Source organism: Arachis stenosperma, chromosome 9 (genome assembly GCF_014773155.1).
Source record: "Arachis stenosperma cultivar V10309 chromosome 9, arast.V10309.gnm1.PFL2, whole genome shotgun sequence".
In the NCBI taxonomy this organism is placed as follows: domain Eukaryota; kingdom Viridiplantae; phylum Streptophyta; class Magnoliopsida; order Fabales; family Fabaceae; genus Arachis; species Arachis stenosperma.
Genome location: NC_080385.1, coordinates 137,672,635 through 137,693,886, shown reverse-complemented (window position 1 = coordinate 137,693,886; position 21,252 = coordinate 137,672,635). Strand labels below are relative to the sequence as shown.

Below are 21,252 nucleotides of genomic sequence, written 5' to 3'. Positions count from 1 at the left end.
CTGTTCCTAGCTCGTTCTGGCTAACTTCTAACTCCGGCGACCATTCATTTGCCACTTCTCGCACCAGTAACATCATAGTGCCGCTACAGCTCCTTTCATCTTCTTTGTTCCGTTTTGTTTTGGCAATGCAGGTTACTATTCTGTTTTTAACTTTAATTTCATTAATCTGATTTTTGGTTAGTTAGTTAGAATTAATTTTGTGTAGTGGATTTTAAGTGGTTAGGATAGGTTAGATTAGGTTATTAGGTTCTAAATTGCTGAAAAATGTTCGGATTATTTAGATTATGCTTGGTTGTTGGTGGTTTTGAATTATTTGTTGTTGCTGTTGATTGTTGATTTGAAATTGGGCATGTCAATTGCTATTTGATTTTGATTTTGCATGTTTAATGTTTGTGCATGCCAAGTGTTCGTCAATATGCTTCAGAGCTTTTAATGCAATTTTGGTCTAATTCTTGAAAAGCAATGCTCGTTTGCATGTTATGATTGTTATTATGCATTGATGATGTAATTTGATTTATTTTTAATTGACCAAAACTTTTGAATTTTTGGATGATTGAGGTATTTATTTAATAGTACAATGTTAATTAAGTTGGTCCTTTTTAACCTGATTATGTCAACTTTGTATGTTTAATTGGTTTTGTGTTATATTAGGAATAAATTTCAAATGTTTAAATTAATTTGTTCTGATTTTCATTTCTTATTTAATTCTGAACTGTGAGTACTGAATTTGTTTTGAATTTAGGGTACTGAACTTATTTAATTTCAATTTTAATTAGAACATGTTCTGATTTCTGTTCGTTATTTAGGTCTAATTTATTCTGATTCTAATTAAAACATGTTTTGATTATTGTTGCTTTGTTCTGAACTAGTTATTATAATTTATAAGATTGATTTATTGTTATGATTTTTTTATTATTGTTGATCATTATGTTGATTATTATTGATTTGTGTTGATTTAGTTTTCTTTGTTGGATTTCTGAACTAAGTTTAATGTAATTAATTGGTATGCTCTTTGTAGACATGACGACAGGTAGAGGTATTGCGGATTAGCTTACTGGTCATGGTCGTGATAGAGGGAGGGTTTCTCCCGATACCCTTGGAAATTTTGGATCCTCTCCCTCTGTTTCGATTACCCCAGTGATGTCACAGGTTGCGAGTTTATCGGACCATCCGTTCATCAGGGTCCCTAACCTAACTACGTCCTTGTGTTTGGGCGTTGATGCGTCTCCATCCGCTTAGTAACCCAATGTCTTGGCAACGTCGCCTCTAGCGACGGACACTGCGGCCCCAGAATTCTCTCATGGAACTAAGCCAGCTGATGCTCCTCCACCACCTCCCATCATTAGTTGATGATTAAGCCTGATGGCAAAACAACGTAAGTACCACTTTAAGTGTTCTATATGTTAAAGTGTCTGATTATTGATTCTAGTTTAGTGGATTTAGGGTTGTAGATTTGAACTGCTGAAAGTATTTGATATATCGTGATTAGTGATTCTTGATAGTTAATTCTAGTTTTAGTGGATTTAGGGTTGAAGGTTTGAATTGCTGAAAATCTTTGGTATTACCTGATTATTGAATTACTAAAAGTTTTTGATTATTGATTCTAGTTTAGTAGATTTAATGGATTATGGATGTTGCTGCTTGATTATTGTCTGTTGTTCATTGATTGTTGATGGATAGAGTTTGTGGCGCATTCTAGTTATGGATGAAAATCTGTCGAAATTTCTAAAAAAATTTCTATATATTATGGTTATTTGCTTCTGAAGTTTTAATTTATATTGCCATATTGGTTTGTTTGTGAATTGTTGATAGGTTTGCGCCAAACAACAACGCATGCACTCAAGAGATAACCAACGTAATCAAGCTAATGTACGACCATGTATGGCCAAGCTACAAGAAGATCCCCTTCTGAGACCAGAGAGTGATGGTTTTAGAAGTGGGTGGTAATTAATTTTTTTAGTTTCAAACCTTCTCAGCTTGTTTGTATCTTTTATTTTGTTTAATACGATTTATTTTGGTTAACTAATTTTAAAGTTTCTTTGTGCAGCTGAATTTTATATGGGACGTTGAGCACAATGCCCTCATCAGGAAGATATACAACTATCGAATGGGTAGGCGGTTGCAACAGATACTGGAGGATGTTCGTAAGAAGCGCGACCATCTCACAACCTGACTCCTTCTGGAAATCAAGAGGGCTCTGTTAGTTCATTGGGAGACTGATAAAGGTTTCAGGCATCAACATCTCACAAACAAAGCTAACAGGACATCGGTCAGGTCGGCTAAGTATACTGGCAGCTCAGCAGCCTTCATGAAGACTACGGCCAGGTTGGTGTGTAGCTTCTTTAATTTTGATATTAACTTAGTTATATTCTTTAACATATCATTAGTAGACATCCTAATCATATTGTTTCAATGCAACATGTGTAGTCAAAGTTGTTGAATCACGATATAGCATTGGCAGAGACCTTGAAGTACACCCACACTTTGAAGGAGAACAAAGAGAGATTTGCTTATCAGTGTTCTTAGGATCATTATGTGAGTAAATATCTGATCTGTGATATAAAATTAGAGATTAACTATATAGCTATTGTCTTAATCATAATAACATGTGTTACACAGGAGTGCTATACACAGAGATTAGAGGTCGCGACTCAGCAATCTCAGCAAAGTAGAGACAATGCCGATGACTTTACTACTTTTGTCGTCGATCCCGATGCAGTTTGGCGCGAGACTGCCTCAGCGCGATACAAGAATTGCGTATACAGCTTGGGGTCATTTTTTGCTAGCAGTCTCCACGCCTCCATGTAGAGGTCATCGTCCACCTTTGCCACCAGTCGAGCCGTCAAGTTCAAGGAAGGCATTGATTTGAGGCTACAGATGCAGGAGCTCACCCGCAGCCTTAACTAGTAAGCATAGGAGCTGACCGAGACTCGGGAAAGGTATCTTAGAGAGACTTCAGTGGATGGAGGTTCAGATGGAGTTTGAAGCTCATCATCATTCTCACTTATGAACGCGTGCCTGACAACCACTCCCGTTCTACAAGCAAACAAGGCTTGAATGTTTATCTCTTTGAAGCTCGTCACAGTCATTCAATCATTGAATCCTACTCAGAATACCACAGACAAGGTTTAGACCTTCCGGATTCTCTTGAATACCGCCATCAATTCTAGCTTATACCACGAAGATTCCGATTAAGGGATCCAAGAGATAAACATTCAAGCCTTGTTTGCTTGTAGAACGGGAGTGGTTGTCAGGCACGTGTTCATAAGTGAGAATGATGATGAGCGTCACATAATCATCACATTCATCAAGTTCTTGAGTGCGAATGAATATCTTGGAATAAGAACAAGCTGAATTGAATAGAAGAACAATAGTAATTACATTAATACTCGAGGTACAGCAGAGCTCCACACCTTAATCTATGGTGTGTAGAAACTCCACCGTTGAAAATACATAAGAACAAAAGTGATCATTGGCTTCGGCCCCAGAGAGGGAACCAGAAGAACCAAGATCTAATCTAAGAACTAGATGTCCAAAGATGATCCTAAGATCGAAAATGATCAAAAGATGAAAAATACAATAGCAAAAGGTCCTATATGTAGAGAACTAGTAGCCTAGGGTTTACAGAAAAGAGTAAATGACATAAAAATCCACTTCCGGGTCCACTTGGTGTGTGCTTGGGCCGAGCATTGAAGCATTTTTGTGTAGAGACTTCTCTTGGAGTTAAACGCCAGCTTTTGTGCCAGTTTGGGCGTTTAACTCCCATTCTTGTGCCAGTTTCGGCGTTTAACGCCGGGCAGTTTTGAGCTGATTTGGAATGCCGGTTTGGGCCATCAAATCTTGGGCAAAGTATGGACTATTATACATTACTGGAAAGCCCAGAATGTCTACTTTCCAACGCCGTTGAGAGCGCGCCAATTGGGCTTCTGTAGCTCCAGAAAATCCACTTCGAGTGCAGGGAGGTCAGAATCCAACAGCATCTGCAGTCCTTTTCAGTCTCTGAATCAGATTTTTGCTCAAGTCCCTCAATTTCAGCCAGAAAATACCTGAAATCACAGAAAAACACACAAACTCATAGTAAAGTCCAGAAAAGTGAATTTTAAATAAAAACTAATAAAAATATAATAAAAACTAACTAAAACATACTAAAAATATACTAAAAACAATGCCAGAAAGCGTACAAATTATCCACTCATCACAACACCAAACTTAAATTGTTGCTTGTCCCCAAGCAACTGAAAATCAAATAAGATAAAAGAAGAGAATATGAAATGAATTCCAAAAACATCTATGAAGATCAGTATTAATTAGATGAGCGAGACTTTTAGCTTTTTGCCTCTGAACAGTTTTGGCATCTCACTCGATCCTTTGAAATTCAGAATGATTGGCTTCTATAGAAACTCAGAATCCAGATAGTGTTATTGATTCTCCTAGTTAAGTATGATGATTCTTGAACACAGCTACTTTATGAGTCTTGGCCGTGGCCCAAAGCACTCTATCTTCCAGTATTACCACCGAATACATACATGCCACAGACACATAATTGGGTGAACCTTTTCAGATTGTGACTCAGCTTTGCTAGAGTCCCCAATTAGAGGTGTCCAGGGTTCTTAAGCACACTCTTTTTGCCTTGGATCACAACTTTATTTCTTTCTTTTTCTTTCTTTTTCTTTTTCTCCCCTTTTTTTCGTTTTTTTTTTCGCTTCTTCTCTCTCTTTTTTGTATTCACTGCTTTTTCTTGCTTCAAGAATCATTTTTATGATTTTTCAGATCCTCAGTAACATGTCTCCTTTTTCATCATTCTTTCAAGAGCCAACCATTCACGAACAACAAATTCAAAAGACATATGCACTGTTTAAGCATATGTAACACCCTACCATACAGAGTCTTATGCTTAAGTCATAATTCAGAGATGGCAAGGTATTACGACCTCTAAAATAAAAATTTAGTACGTATAGTATTATGAATGATTGATTATAACTAGGAGCCTTTGTAGAAAAAGAGGTAAACAAAAATCGCAACTCAAAAGCGCAACACTCCGATCGATAACGTAACGAACAAGGATAACCAACGCGAGATTATATATATACAAAGGAGTGTCAAAAACAGGAATATCAAGACTCAAAATCCGGCTGCGAAGATAACCGGTCCGAGCATAGTAATATATACATATGATAAAATAATGAAAACCCCAAAGGAAACCCAAAGGGACACAAATACATAAAACCTATTCTCCAAAATCTCCTATAAGAGGAGTCATCACAGTTTGTATTATTTAATGGAGATAAAAGTATCTAAGCAAAACATATAAACTAAAACAGAGTCCCGAGAACAAAGGATCTTCGCAAATCTAGAAGTCTCCAGCATCCTCAGCGGGAAACCTCACGTCCTGCATCTGAAAACCACAAAATCCGCATGGGTGAGAACCAGAGGTCCCCAGCATGGTAGCAGCTTCCACATATATAATACATAATAATAGAAGAAAGCCGAAGGCAATCCTAGGACTTCCTCCAGATAATATCAAAGCTTATAAACAAGCTAAACCATATAAGGGCATCTAACTAAAGATTCTTCAATCTAGCTAATACTTCCCTTTCCAATCCCTTCAAACTTCCCAACCACCAACAGGAGTATAATGTAGCAAACACAGTTATATCAAACAAGGAATATACAAATAGGAACAATTAAGGCATTTAGACAATTAGCAAGTAATATGCAGTCAAATAGGCAATCTCAAACAATTCATATAGTATACATATGATGAATGCCTGTCCCTAGTGGCTGATGATATCATCTGTCGGTTATAGAGCCAACCCGACAAGTCCTGGCAGCTAACCATTGGACTGTCCCTCTGTCGCGCATCCCCAACTCGAGTTATACTCATCATAAACTTGATCATAATCATGATCCATATCCATCACCCTCACTGGTGAATATTTACGGGGGCGAGCTCATCCGGGCCTTTCACAGTGCCCGGCCACACTTACGACATAGGGTTAACAGAGCTTCGAGTCTCAACCTGGAGCACGTGGTGGCTAGCCACTGCTACTACCCAGGGAAACTCGTATCTCAGATAGTGGAAGTGCAATTCACAATTAACAATAACCCAGCATAAACATGCATGAATTCTCATCCATGGATCAACATCCATATCAGCCATCTGGCTCATGGTCCAGTCCAAAACCAGCCAATATTATAATCATACACAGCCATTCCGGCTCACGGTTAAATCCATAACCAGCCACCCGGCTCACGGTTAAATCCATAACCAGCCGTTTCATTAACAACTACAGCCTTTCGGCCCATGGCATAACAAGCACCTCCACCACCATCCTCCGCATCTCACATAATCATCTTTGATCCTCATTGATCATTCATTTTTCCCTTGCTTCACTCGCAAGTTACTTCATTCACTAGCTCCTTTTCTAATAGCTAGGCATATCATAATGATTTAAGACATAAATGGTGAGATCGGAGGCTTAGAAGTATGAGATTTGGCTTTTAAAACTCAAAAATCAACTTTGGGATGAAAACAGGGCCACGCGTACGCGCACTCCACGCGGACGCGTGGATGGCCTCAAAAACTCATCGACGCGTAAGCGTCATGCACGCTAACGCGTGGATTAAAAATTTGCCAATCGACGCGCACGCGTCAACCACGCGTACGCGTGGGTGCTCTCGTGCCCCAGGCACAAAGCTGGCACGGTTCTGGCACAACTCTCTGGAAAATGGCTGGGTATTGGGTGCAGCACCATCGGCGCGCCCGCGCACACCACGCGCATGCGTGGATGGCGTTTTCTGGAAGATCGGCGCGTACGCGCCAAGTGCGCCTACGCGCAAAGGGTCATTCTGCTAAAAAATTTTCTAAGTTAAAAGTTGCAGAATTCACAGATTTAAACCCCAATCTTCCAACGGACATAACTTCCTCATTTTAAATCGTTTTTCACCCGTTCTTTGAACGGCATGGACATCCCGGATCCAATTTCATTTCTAAACAGATTTGGTACAAAACGAAGATCTGTAGTCCAAGTTATGTCCCGCCAAAGTTTGCCCAAAAACCATATTTTCATACAAAACCACAAAGTGCCATTTTCAAAACAAGCCATTTCCAACTCTTTTCAAAACCAATCAAAACATGCCAAGTTCATCCCTTTTCTTTGAAATCAATCAAAATATATCAAATTCAACATCAAGCCTCCTCAACTCACACATTGACACATTACCACAATTTACCAAAATCACTATCTCATCATTTTACCCCACTTCACCCAAGTGGCTCAAACTCAAACACATTGACATATCATATACTATTCCTCATGCCAATTCTCAACAACACGAATTCCAATAAATCATTATTGTACACAATCAACATCATACTCACCATCAACATGGTTCAACCCACAATTCAACCATAACCAATCATCAAGCATATATCACAACATGCATATTTCTCATACATCATACCACCAAGGCATCAATAATCATCATCACATATATGACCACATCATATATCTCAATCATTCAACAACATCAACAATTCAATGCCTATCTTAGGGCCTCTAGCCTAAGTATTTCCTACCACATTACATATTAGATACGGGAAACCGAAACCATACCTTAGCCGATTTTCCCAAGCTCCCCCGGAGCACTTCCAAACCACTTATCCACAAGCTCTCAAGGCTTCAACACCTCCAAGAACAGATTTTTCACCACCAAACCCTTCCCAAGCTTTTCAAAGTCACCAATCAAGCTCCAATATCCACACATACACAACCTAAGCCACAACCATCATACCCATACACAACATCTCAAAACCCAAACATCATAGAACAACAAAATTACACTAGGGTTGAGAATCTTACCACACCCAAGGTCCAAGGAGACAAGATTAACCTTCTCCTTCAAGAGAGTTGGGTCCTATAACATCAAAGAACCCAAAATCTCAACATTTTACCCATGAAACTCGAAAATAAGGGCTGGAATTTCGAACAGAAAAACGTGGCTTACCTCAAGATTAGTTGTATGGGTTTTGTAGAGCTCTCCGCGGTGAACGCGTGGCTGTAAACGGAGCGGCAATCGGAGCTCTAGATCAAAAGTTATGGTGGTTTGAAGATCAACTAAGGGAGAGAACTTGAGAGAGTGTTCTTCCTCCCTTTCTCTCTAATTTCAGCGTGTTTTTGAGTGTTGTGAGGAGAGAGAGTGCTGAAAACTAGGGTTTTGGTTAAGTTATGTTGGGCCAAGGGCCCACTTTGGGTCCGGCTGGCCCGGTTTGGTCCGTTCGGTCCAATCTTGGTCCGAATTCTATAAAATTGGTACCGAAATTCTCGTCTCAATCTCATCTATCACATTTAGCCACAAAAATCACATTTTGGGATTTCTAGAATAAATTCTCATTTATGGGTTAATTAGCCGTTAATTAACCGGGTTTTACATTCTACCCACCTAATTGGGAATTTTGTCCACAAAATTCAAATGCAATTACCTGAGATTAAATGCGGATAATCCGATCGCATCTCTGACTCAAGTTCCCAAGTATGTTCCTCAGCACCGCCTCGACTCCAAGCCACTTTGACTAATGAAACCTCTTTTCTACGCAACCGTTTGATACTGGTATCATCAATTCTAACTGGGTCCACTGGAAGCGTCAAATCTTCCCTTAACTGAACCAACTCAGGTTCTAACACATGGCTAGCATCAGGAGTGTACTTCCGAAGCTGCGACACGTGAAACACGTCGTGCAGGTTCGAAAGATAAGGTGGTAGAGCCATCCGATATGCCACCGGTCCAATCCTCTCCAGGATCTGAAATGGACCAATGTATCGAGGATTCAACTTCTTTGCTTTAATCGCCCTACCTACTCCCGTAGTCGGAGTAACCTTAAGAAAAGCATGGTCTCCTTCCTCAAATTCTAAGGGCTTTCGCCTCTGATCGGCATAACTCTTTTGACGACGCTGTGCCGTAAGCATCCTATCTCGGATTTTATTGACTTGCTCAGTGGTCTCAGCTATCATTTCTGGTCCCAACAAGCTTTTCTCTCCAGGTTCATACCAACATAGTGGAGATTGACATTTCCTCCCATACAAGGCCTCATACGGTGCCATTCCAATGCTCGCATGATAACTATTATTGTATGCAAACTCCACCAATGGCATATACCGATCCCAACTCGCCGGTTGGTCCAAAACACAAGCTCTCAACATATCCTCTAGTGTTTGGATCGTCCTCTCAGATTGACCATCTGTTTGAAGATGGTAAGCCGTGCTCAAGCTTAATCGGGTTCCAAAAGCTTTCTGAAATGCTCCCCAAAACCTTGAAGTAAAACGAGGATCTCTATCAGAGATTATAGTAGCAGGTACACCATGAAGTCTCACAATCTCCTTTATGTATAACCGTGCTAGCTCCTCAAGGGTGTAAGTCATACGAATGGGCAAAAAGTGAGCTGACTTCGTCAGTCGATCCACAATCACCCAAATAGCATCAAAACCAGCCCTAGTCCTTGGCAATCCTGACACAAAGTCCATTGCAATACTTTCCCACTTCCATTGTGGAATTTCTAAAGGTTGCAACATCCCGGAAGGTCTTTGATGTTCAATCTTTACCTTTTGACAAGTTAAACACTTTGAAACATACTCCGCCACATCATTCTTCATACCCGGCCACCAAAACATCGTCTTTAAATCATGGTACATCTTAGTACTTCCCGGGTGAATGGAGAATCCACTTTTGTGTGCCTCCTTTAAAATATCTTGCCTCAAAGTGCCAACATCCGGCACAATGATTCTACCCTTGAATCTCCATAACCCATCTTTTTCTTCCGACACTCTCCACTGTTTTCCTTGCTCAATGGTCGGTAACACTTTCCATAACGCTTCATCATTTTGATGAGCCTTTAGGAGTTCGGACTTAAAGTCACTTGAGATTTCTAATCGGCTCAAACACAAGGTTCCGGATACTTCTTGAGCACCGATTTTCAGACTCTCGAATCCCTTGAGCAACTTCTCCTCTTGGAGCATCATCCAAGCCGCATATAACGACTTCCGACTTAACGCATCCGCCACTACGTTCGCCTTTCCCGGATGGTAATGCAACTCAAAGTCGTAGTCCTTCAACAATTCCATCCACCTCCTCTGTCTCATATTAAGCTCCTTCTGATCAAAGAGGTACTTCAAGCTCTTATGATCAGAGAAAACTTAGAACTTAACCCCATAGAGATAATGTCTCCACACCTTCAAGGCAAACACAACCGCAGCGAGTTCCAAATCGTGCGTAGGGTAACTAACTTCATGTGGTCTCAACTGTCGTGAGGCATACGCCACCACATTACGATGCTGCATCAGCACGCACCCTAAACCCTTCAATGAGGCATCACAATACACCTCAAATGGCTCATTCGGCTCAGGTAACACTAACACAGGTGTAGTGGTCAACTTTTTCTTCAATGTCTGAAAGCTCTCCTCGCACTCAGGAGTCCAAACAAACGGAGTGTCTTTGCGGGTTAACTTTGTCATTGGCAAAGCTATCTGTGAAAAGCCCCTGATAAACCTTCGGTAATAGCCAGCTAAACCCATAAAACTCCTTATCTCTGTTACGGTGGTTGGTTGTTTCCAATCCATCACAGCCTCCACCTTAGTTGGGTCTACGGCTATTCCCTTCTTACTCACCACGTGACCCAAAAACTTCACATCACTCTTCCAAAACTCACACTTAGACAGTTTTGCATAGAGTTTCTTCTCCTTTAGAATCTGCAACACGGTCCTCAAGTGTTCCGCATGCTCTTCCTCGGTCTTGGAATAAATCAGTATGTCATCGATAAAAACAACAACGAATTTATCCAGAAACAGACGGAAAACTCTATTCATGTAATCCATGAATACCGCAGGAGCGTTCGTCAACCCAAAGGACATCACAGTGTACTCGTAATGACCATAACGAGTCCTGAAAGCGGTCTTAGGGATATCCTCGCCCCTCACCCTTATCTGGTGATAACCGGATCGCAAATCAATCTTGGAGAAAACTCCAGCTCCTTGTAACTGATCCATGAGATCATCAATTCTCGGCAATGGGTACTTATTCTTTATTGTAACCTTGTTCAACTGCCTGTAATCCACACAGAGCCGCATACTCCCATCTTTCTTCTTTACTAGTAGCACTGGAGCACCCCACGGAGAGACACTTGGCCGTATAAAATTCTTTCCCAACAAATCCTCTAACTGAGATTTTAGCTCGTTCATCTCTAACGGTGACATCCTATAAGGAGCACTTGAGATTGGTCCCGCCCCGGGCACCAACTCAATAGCAAACTCAACCTCTCGGTTAGGTGGAAACTCATCAATATCATCGGGAAACACTTCCGGAAACTCACACACAACCGGAATCTGTTCCAACCTTTGATCATCTCCCGAAACGCCCGCGGTTAACAACAGGATACCCTGACATTCGATTCCAGAACAGTTCACCATCATCGAATTCAAGTAATAATTATTCACCACGACCGGCCCTTCTGTATCTTTCGGCATAAAGTACACCGACTTTGTAGAACAATCAAGCAGGACATGGTTCTCCGATAACCAGTCCAATCCTAAGATAAGGTCAAAACTGATCATCGGTAAGCAGATTAAATTATGGACAAAATCACGCTGCTTGATCCTAAACGAAACTTTCGGGCATCCTAGCCTAGTTACCATGGCCTCATGGGTAGCATTGTACACTTTTAGGTCATAACCTAAGGTTACGATCTTCAATCCTAACTCATGGGCTTTCTCAAATGCAATAAATGAATGCGATGCTCCCGAATCAAATAAAGCATTTAAAGTTTGACCAGCCATTTCACAGTTACCTCGAATGAGTGTCTCGGATCCCTCTGCACCCACAGCTGAGGTGGTGAACACCCGACCAGTTTGTTGTTCTTTCCCAGCACCTTGCTTCTGCCGCTCCGGACACCATGGGAGCTTATGTCCTGCCTTTCCACAATTGTAGCACAAACCCCATCCGGCCTTGTATGGTGCTCTCGGATGGTGACTTCCACACCTAGTACAAACTTGATCATTCTGAGGTTGCTTCCCAAACCTTTTTCCTTGGAAGTTGTTGTTGTTGGACCTCCTAAAGGAACCTCTCCTCTTGAAAGGCGGACCTCTAGGTGCAATGCTCTTCTCTCGATTCTGTGGGAATGATCCTTTGTGACTTCCCTTCTTAGCGGCTACCCTCTTCACACACTCTTCAGCAACCCCACACTTGTTCACCAACACAACGAAAGTTCTAATCTTCATTGGTCTCTGAGCTCCATTTCTGTCGTTGCCATGGTTGTTCATCTGTTGACCAAGGGCCTCCGCAGTGGCTTGCATAGCAGCAGCCATGTTCTCCAACGCAGTCGTAAAGTTCACCGGGTCATTAGGGTTATTCATCGGCGCATGAGCATTCGTACGACCTCTCGCACTACCTCTACCGCGTCCACGAGGCGCCATCTGGTTCCTATACACACCAAACAATCGATATTAAGTTGATCAGTCTCAATATCGAAAGTCTAGTGCTTCAAAGTCCCAAATGCCTGCTCATGAACGTTTATGCCAATTATATCAAGCAGATATACTAATAGCACATAACACATACACAGAGAATGCACAGAAGCATAGTCAGTCCATCCCTCAGGCTCTATAGGAACGAACTGCTCTGATACCATAATGTAACACCCTACCATACAGAGTCTTATGCTTAAGTCATAATTCAGAGATAGCAAGGTATTACGACCTCTAAAATAAAAATTTAGTACGTATAGTAGTATGAATGATTGATTATAACTAGGAGCCTTTGTAGAAAAAGGGATAAACAAAAATCACAACTCAAAAGCGCAACACTCCGATCGATAACGTAACGAACAAGGATAACCAACGCGAGATTATATATATACAAAGGAGTGTCAAAAACAGGAATATCAAGACTCAAAATCCGGCTGCGAAGATAACCGGTCCGAGCATAGTAATATATACATATGATAAAATAATGAAAACCCCAAAGAAAACCCAAAGGGACACAAATACATAAAACCTATTCTCCAAAATCTCCTATAAGAGGAGTCATCACAGTTTGTATTATTTAATGGAGATAAAAGTATCTAAGCAAAACATATAAACTAAAACAGAGTCCCGAGAACAAAGGATCTTCGCAAATCTAGAAGTCTCCAGCATCCTCAGCGGGAAACCTCACGTCCTGCATCTGAAAACCACAAAATCCGCATGGGTGAGAACCAGAGGTCCCCAGCATGGTAGCAGCTTCCACATATATAATACATAATAATAGAAGAAAGCCGAAGGCAATCCTAGGACTTCCTCCAGATAATATCAAAGCTTATAAACAAGCTAAACCATATAAGGGCATCTAACTAAAGATTCTTCAGTCTAGCTAATACTTCCCTTTCCAATCCCTTCAAACCTTCCAACCACCAACAGGAGTATAATGTAGCAAACACAGTTATATCAAACAAGGAATATACAAATAGGAACAATTAAGGCATTTAGACAATTAGCAAGTAATATGCAGTCAAATAGGCAATCTCAAACAATTCATATAGTATGCATATGATGAATGCCTGTCCCTAGTGGCTGATGATATCATCTGTCGGTTATAGAGCCAACCCGACAAGTTCTGGCAACTAACCATTGGACTGTCCCTCTGTCGCGCATCCCCAACTCGAGTTATACTCATCATAAACTTGATCATAATCATGATCCATATCCATCACCCTCACTGGTGAATATTTACGGGGGCGAGCTCATCCGGGCCTTTTACAGTGCCCGGCCACACTTACGACATAGGGTTAACAGAGCTTCGAGTCTCAACCTGGAGCACGTGGTGGCTAGCCACTGCTACCATCCGGCTCACGGTCCAGTCCAGAACCAGCCAATATTATAATCATACACAGCCATTCCGGCTCACGGTTAAATCCATAACCAGCCACCCGGCTCACGGTTAAATCCATAACCAGCCGTTTCATTAACAATTACAGCCTTTCGGCCCATGGCATAACAAGCACCTCCACCACCATCCTCCGCATCTCACATAATCATCTTTGATCCTCATTGATCATTCATTTTTCCCTTGCTTCACTCGCAAGTTACTTCATTCACTAGCTCCTTTTCTAATAGCTAGGCATATCATAATGATTTAAGACATAAATTGTGAGATCGGAGGCTTAGAAGTATGAGATTTGGCTTTTAAAACTCAAAAATCAACTTTGGGATGAAAACAGGGCCACGCGTACGCGCACTCCACGCAGACACGTGGATGGCCTCAAAAACTCATCGACGCGTAAGCGTCATGCACGCTAACGCGTGGATTAAAAATTTGCCAATCGACGCGCACGCGTCAACCACGCATACGCGTGGGTGCTCTCGTGCCCCAGGCACAAAGCTGGCACGGTTCTGGCACAACTCTTTGGAAAATGGCTGGGTATTGGGTGCAGCACCATCGGCGCGCCCGCGCACACCACGCGCACGCGTGGATGGAGTTTTCTGGAAGATTGGCGCATACGCGCCAAGTGCGCCCACGCGCAAGGGGTCATTCTGCTTAAAAATTTTCTAAGTTAAAAGCTGCAGAATTCACAGATTTAAACCCCAATCTTCCAACGGACATAACTTCCTCATTTTAAATCATTTTTCACCCGTTCTTTGAACGGCATGGACATCCCGGATCCAATTTCATTTCTAAACAGATTTGGTACAAAACGGAGATCCGTAGTCCAAGTTATGTCCCGCCAAAGTGTGCCCAAAAACCATATTTTCATACAAAACCACAAAGTTCCATTTTCAAAACAAGCCATTTCCAACTCTTTTCAAAACCAATCAAAACATGCCAAGTTCATCCCTTTTCTTTGAAATCAATCAAAATATATCAAATTTAACATCAAGCCTCCTCAACTCACACATTGACACATTACCACAATTTACCAAAATCACTATCTCATCATTTTACCCCACTTCACCCAAGTGGCTCAAACTCAAACACATTGACATATCATATACTATTCCTCATGCCAATTCTCAACAACACCAATTCCAATAAATCATTATTGTACACAATCAACATCATACTCACCATCAACATGGTTCAACCCACAATTCAACCATAACCAATCATCAAGCATATATCACAACATGCATATTTCTCATACATCATACCACCAAGGCATCAATAATCATCATCACATATATGACCACATCATATATCTCAATCATTCAACAACATCAACAATTCAATGCCTATCTTAGGGCCTCTAGCCTAAGTATTTCCTACCATATTACATATTAGATACGGGAAACCGAAACCATACCTTAGCCGATTTTTCCAAGCTCCCCCGGAGCACTTCCAAACCACTTATCCACAAGCTCTCAAGGCCTCAACACCTCTAAGAATAGATTTTTCACCACCAAACCCTTCCCAAGCTTTTCAAAGTCACCAATCAAGCTCCAATATCCACACATACACAACCTAAACCACAACCATCATACCCATACACAACATCTCAAAACCCAAACATCATAGAACAATAAAATTACACTAGAGTTGAGAATCTTACCACATCCAAGGTCCAAGGAGACAAGATTAACCTTCTCCTTCAAGAGAGTTGGGTCCTATAACATCAAAGAACTCAAAATCTCAATATTTTACCCATGAAACTCGAAAATAAGGGCTGGAATTTCGAACAGAAACACGTGGCTTTCCTCAAGATTAGTTGTATGGGTTTTGTAGAGCTCTCCGCGGTGAATGCGTGGCCGCAAACGGAGCGGCAATCGGAGCTCTAGATCAAAAGTTATGGTGGTTTGAAGATCAACCAAGGGAGAGAACTTGAGAGAGTGTTCTTCCTCCCTTTCTCTCTAATTTCAGCGTGTTTTTGAGTGTTGTGAGGAGAGAGAGTGCTGAAAACTAGGGTTTTGGTTAAGTTATGTTGGGCCAAGGGCCCACTTTGGGTCCGGCTGGCCCGGTTTGGCCCGTTCGGTCCAATCTTGGTCCGAATTCTATAAAATTGGTACCAAAATTCTCGTCTCAATCTCCTCTATCACATTTAGCCACAAAAATCACATTTTGGGATTTCTAGAATAAATTCTCATTTATGGGTTAATTAGCCGTTAATTAACCGGGTTTTACATTTACATTCAGAAAACAAAAGTATTGCCACCACATCAAAATAATTAATCTGTTATAAAATTTAAAATTCATGCAATTCTTCTCTTTTTCAATTAAGAACATTTTTCATTTAAGAGAGGTGATGGATTCATAGGACATTCATAACTTTAAGGCATAGACACTAAGACACTAATGATCACAAGACACAAACATAGATAAACATAAGCATAATTTTCGAAAAACAGGAAAATAAAGAACAAGGAAATTAAAGAACGGGTCCACCTTAGTGATGACGGCTTGTTCTTCCTTTTGAAGATCTTATAGAGTGCTTGAGCTCCTCAATGTCTCTTCTTTGCCTTTGTTGCTCCTCTCTCATGATTCTTTGATCTTCTCTAATTTCATGGAGGAGGATGGAATGTTCTTGATGCTCCACCCTTGATTGTCCCATGTTGGAACTCAATTCTCTTAGGGAGGTGTTGATTTGCTCCCAATAGTTTTGTGGAGGAAAGTGCATCCCTTGAGGCATCTCAGGGATTTCATGATGAGTGGGATCTCTTGTTTGCTCCATCCTTTTCTTAGTGATGGGCTTGTCCTCATCAATGGGGATGTCTCCCTCTATGTCAATTCCAACTGAATAACAGAGGTGACAAATGAGATGAGAAAAAGCTAACCTTGCCAAGGTAGAAGACTTGTCCGCCACCTTATAAAGTTCTTGGGCTATAACCTCATGAACTTCTACTTCTTCTCCAATCATGATACTATGGATCATGATGGCCCGGTCTAGAGTAACTTCAGACCGGTTGCTAGTGGGAATGATTGAGCGTTGGATAAACTCCAACCATCCCCTAGCCATGGGTTTGAGGTCATGCCTTCTCAGTTGAACCGGCTTCCCTCTTGAATCTCTCTTCCATTGGGCGCCCTCTTCACAAATGACTGTGAGGACTTGATCCAACCTTTGATCAAAGTTGACCCTTCTAGTGTAAGGGTGTTTATCTCCTTGCATCATGGGCAAGTTGAATGCCAACCTTACATTTTCCGGACTAAAATCTAAGTATTTTTCCCGAACTATTGTAAGCCAATTCTTTGGGTCCGGGTTCACACTTTGATCATGGTTCTTGGTGATCCATGTATTGGCATAGAACTCTTGAACCATTAAAATTCCGACTTATTGAATGGGGTTGGTAAGAACTTCCCAACCTCTTCTTCGAATCTCATGTCGAATCTCCGGATATTCACTCTTTTTGAGTTTGAAAGGGACCTCGGGGATCACCTTCTTCAAGGCCACAACTTCATTGAAGTGGTCTTGATGCACCCTTGAGATGAATCTCTCCATCTCCCATGACTCGGAGGTGAAAGCTTTTGCCTTCCCTTTCCTCTTTCTAGAGGTTTCTCCGGCCTTGGATGCCATAAATGGTTATGGAAAAACAAAAAGCAATGCTTTTACCACACCAAACTTAAAAGGTTTGCTCGTCCTCGAGCAAAAGAAGAAAGAAGAGAGTAGAAGAAGAAGAATAGAGGAGATGGAGATGGCTTTGTGGTTCGGCCAAAGGGGGAGAAGTAGTGTTTAGGGTGTGTGAAAATGAGGGAGTGAAGATGGGTTTATATAGGGGTGGAGAGAGGGGTAGGGTTCGGTTATGGGAGGGTGGGTTTGGGAGGGAAAGCGGTTTAAATTTGAATGGTGAGGTAGGTGAGGTTTTATGAAGGATGGATGTGAGTGGTGAAGAGAAAGATGGGATTTGATAGGTGAAGGGTTTTTGGGGAAGAGAGAGAGTGGTGGGGTAGGTGGGGATCTTGTAGGGTGCACAGATCCTGAGGTGTCAAGGAAAAGTCATCCCTGCACCAAGTGGCGAGCAAAATTGCTCTCTGTGCCAATTCTGGCGTTAAACGCCGGGCTGGTGCCCATTTCTGGCGTTTAACGCCAGCTTCTTGCCCTTTCCTGGCGTTTAACGCCAGTCTGGTGCCCCTTTCTGGCGTTAAACGCCCAGAATGGTGCCAGACTGCGCGTTAAACGCCCATTTGCTACCCTTACTGGCGTTTAAACGCCAGCAAGGTCTTCCTCCAGGGTGTGCTGTTTTTCTTTCTGTTTTTCATTCTATTTTTGCTTTTTCAATTGATTTTGTGACTTCTCATGATCATCAACCTACAGAAAACATAAAATAACAAAGGAAAATAGATTAAATATAACATTGGGTTGCCTCCCAACAAGCGCTTCTTTAATGTCAGTAGCTTGACAGTGGGCTCTCATGGAGCCTCACAAATGTTCAGAGCAACGTTGGAACCTCCCAACACCAAACTTATAGTTTGAATGTGGGGGTTCAACACCAAACTTAGAATTTGGTTGTGGCCTCCCAACACCAAACTTAGAGTTTGACTGTGGGGGCTCTGTTTGACTCTGTTTTGAGAGAAGCTCTTCATGCTTCCTCTCCATGGTGACAGAGGGATATCCTTGAGCCTTAAACACAAGGGATTCTTCATTCACTTGAATGATCAATTCTCCTCTGTCAACATCAATCACAGCCCTTGCTGTGGCTAGGAAGGGTCTGCCAAGGATGATGGATTCATCCATGCACTTCCCAGTCTCTAGGACTATGAAATCAGCAGGGATGTAATAGTCTTCAATCTTCACCAGAACATCCTCTACTAGCCCATAAGCTTGTTTTCTTGAATTGTCTGCCATCTCTAGAGAGATTCTTGCAGCTTGTACCTCAAAGATCCCTAGCTTCTCCATTACAGAGAGAGGCATGAGGTTTACACTTGACCCTAAGTCACACAGAGCCTTCTGAAAGGTCATGGTGCCTATGGTACAAGGTATTGAAAACTTCCCAGGATCTTGTCTCTTTTGAGGTAATTTCTGCCTAGACAAGTCATCCAGTTCTTTGGTGAGCAAAGGAGGTTCGTTCTCCCAAGTCTCATTACCAAATAACTTGCCATTTAGCTTGATGATTACTCCAAGGTATTTAGCAACTTGCTCTTCAGTGACATACTCATCCTTTTCAGAGGAAGAATACTCATCAGAGCTCGTGAATGGCAGAAGTAAATCCATTGAAATCTCTATGGTCTCAGTGTGAGCCTCAGATTCCCATGGTTCCTCATTAGGGAACTCATTGGAGGCCAGTGGACGTCCAATGAGGTCTTCCTCAGTGGTGTTCACTGCCTCTTCCTCCTCTCCAAATTTGGCCATGTTGATGGCCTTACACTCTCCTTTTGGATTTTCTTCTGTATTGCTTGGAAGAGTACTAGGATGGAGTTCAGTAACTTTCTTACTCAGCTGACCCACTTGTGCCTCCAAATTCCTAATGGAGGACCTTGTTTCAGTCATGAAACTTTGAGTGGTTTTGATTAGATCAGAGACCATGGTTGCTAAGTCAGAGTGGCTCTGCTTAGAATTCTCTGTCTGTTGCTGAGAAGATGATGGAAAAGGCTTGCCATTGCTAAACCTATTTCTTCCACCATTATTATTGTTGAAACCTTGTTGAGGTCTCTGTTGATCCTTCCATGAGAGATTTGGATGATTTCTCCATGAAAAATTATAGGTGTTTCCATAGGGTTCTCTCATGTAATTCACCTCTTCCATTGAAGGGTTCTCAGGATCATAAACTTCTTCTTCAGATGAAGCATCCTTAGTACTGCCTGGTGCATTTTGCATTCCAGACAGACTTTGAGAAATCAAATTGACTTGCTGAGTCAATATTTTATTCTGAGCCAGTATCGCATTCAGAGTATCAATCTCAAGAACTCCTTTCTTCTGATTTGTCCCATTGTTCACAGGATTCCTTTCAGAAGTGTACATGAATTGGTTATTTGTAACTATTTCAATGAGTTCTTGAGCTTCCGTAGGCGTCTTCTTCAGATGAAGAGATCCTCCAGCAGAGCTATCCAAAGACATCTTGGACAGTTCAGACAGACCATCATAGAAGATACCTATGATGCTCCATTCAGAAAGCATGTCAGAAGGACATTTTCTGATCAATTGTTTGTATCCTTCCCAAGCTTCATAGAGGGATTCTCCTTCCTTCTGTCTGAAGGTTTGGACTTCCACTCTAAGCTTACTCAATTTTTGAGGTGGAAAGAACTTTGCCAAGGAGGCATTGACTAGCTTTTCCCAAGAGTTCAGGCTTTCTTTAGGTTGTGAGTCCAACCATATCCTAGCTCTGTCTCTTATAGCAAAAGGGAATAGCATAAGTCTGTAGACCTCAGGGTCAACCCCATTAGTCTTGACAGTGTCACAGATTTGCAAGAACTCAACTAAAAATTGATGAGGATCTTCCAATGGAAGTCTATGGAACTTGCAATTCTGTTGCATTAGAGAAACTAATTGAGGCTTAAGCTCAAAGTTGTTTGCTCCAATGGCAGGGATAGAGATGCTTCTCCCATAGAAGTCGGGAGTAGGTGCAGTAAAGTCACCCAGCACCTTCCTTGCATTGTTGGCATTGTTGTTGTTTTCGGCTGCCATGGGTTCTTCTTCTTTGAAGATTTCTGTTAGGTCCTCTACAGAGAGTTGTACCTTAGCTTCTCTTAGCTTTCGCTTCAAGGTCCTTTCAGGTTCAGGGTCAGCCTCAACAAGAATACTTTTGTCTTTGCTCCTGCTCATATGAAAGAGAAGAGAACAAGAAAATATGGAATTCTCTATGTCACAGTATAGAAATTCCTTGAGGTGTCAGAGGAAAAGAAAAATAGAAGGAAGAAGTAGAAGAATTCGAACTTATCAAGAGAGATGGAGTTCGAATTGTTCATTGAGGAATAGTATTAGTCCATAAATAGAAGGATGTGAGAAGAGGGGAAGAAATTTTCGAAAACAAAGTAAAAGATTTTTAAAAACATTTTGAAAAATAGTAATTGGTTTTCGAAAACTAAGATTGGAAAAAAAATCAAGTGATTTTTGAAAAAGATTTTGAAATTAGAAATCAAAAAGATATGATTGAAAATTATTTTGAAAAAGATATGATTAAGAAGATATGATTGAAAAGTAATGGTTTTAAAAAAGATGTGATTGAGAAGATAAGATTTGAAAAACAATTTAAAAAGATTTGATTTTAAAAATTAATGACTTGGCTAACAAGAAAAGATATGATTCAAACATTAAACCTTTCTCAACAGAAAAGGCAACATACTTGAAATGTTGAATCAAATCATTAA

At 41.2% G+C, this 21,252-nt stretch overlaps 1 non-coding gene across 1 annotated transcript; it reads left to right on the top strand.

The window, feature by feature from the left end:
• Positions 1 to 20,056: 20,056 nt before the first annotated feature.
• On the top strand, positions 20,057 to 20,164 carry LOC130953023 (small nucleolar RNA R71). Its single transcript, XR_009075196.1, has one exon. It is a non-coding gene; the product is annotated as a small nucleolar RNA R71 (small nucleolar RNA).
• The last annotated feature ends 1,088 nt before the right edge of the window (positions 20,165 to 21,252 follow it).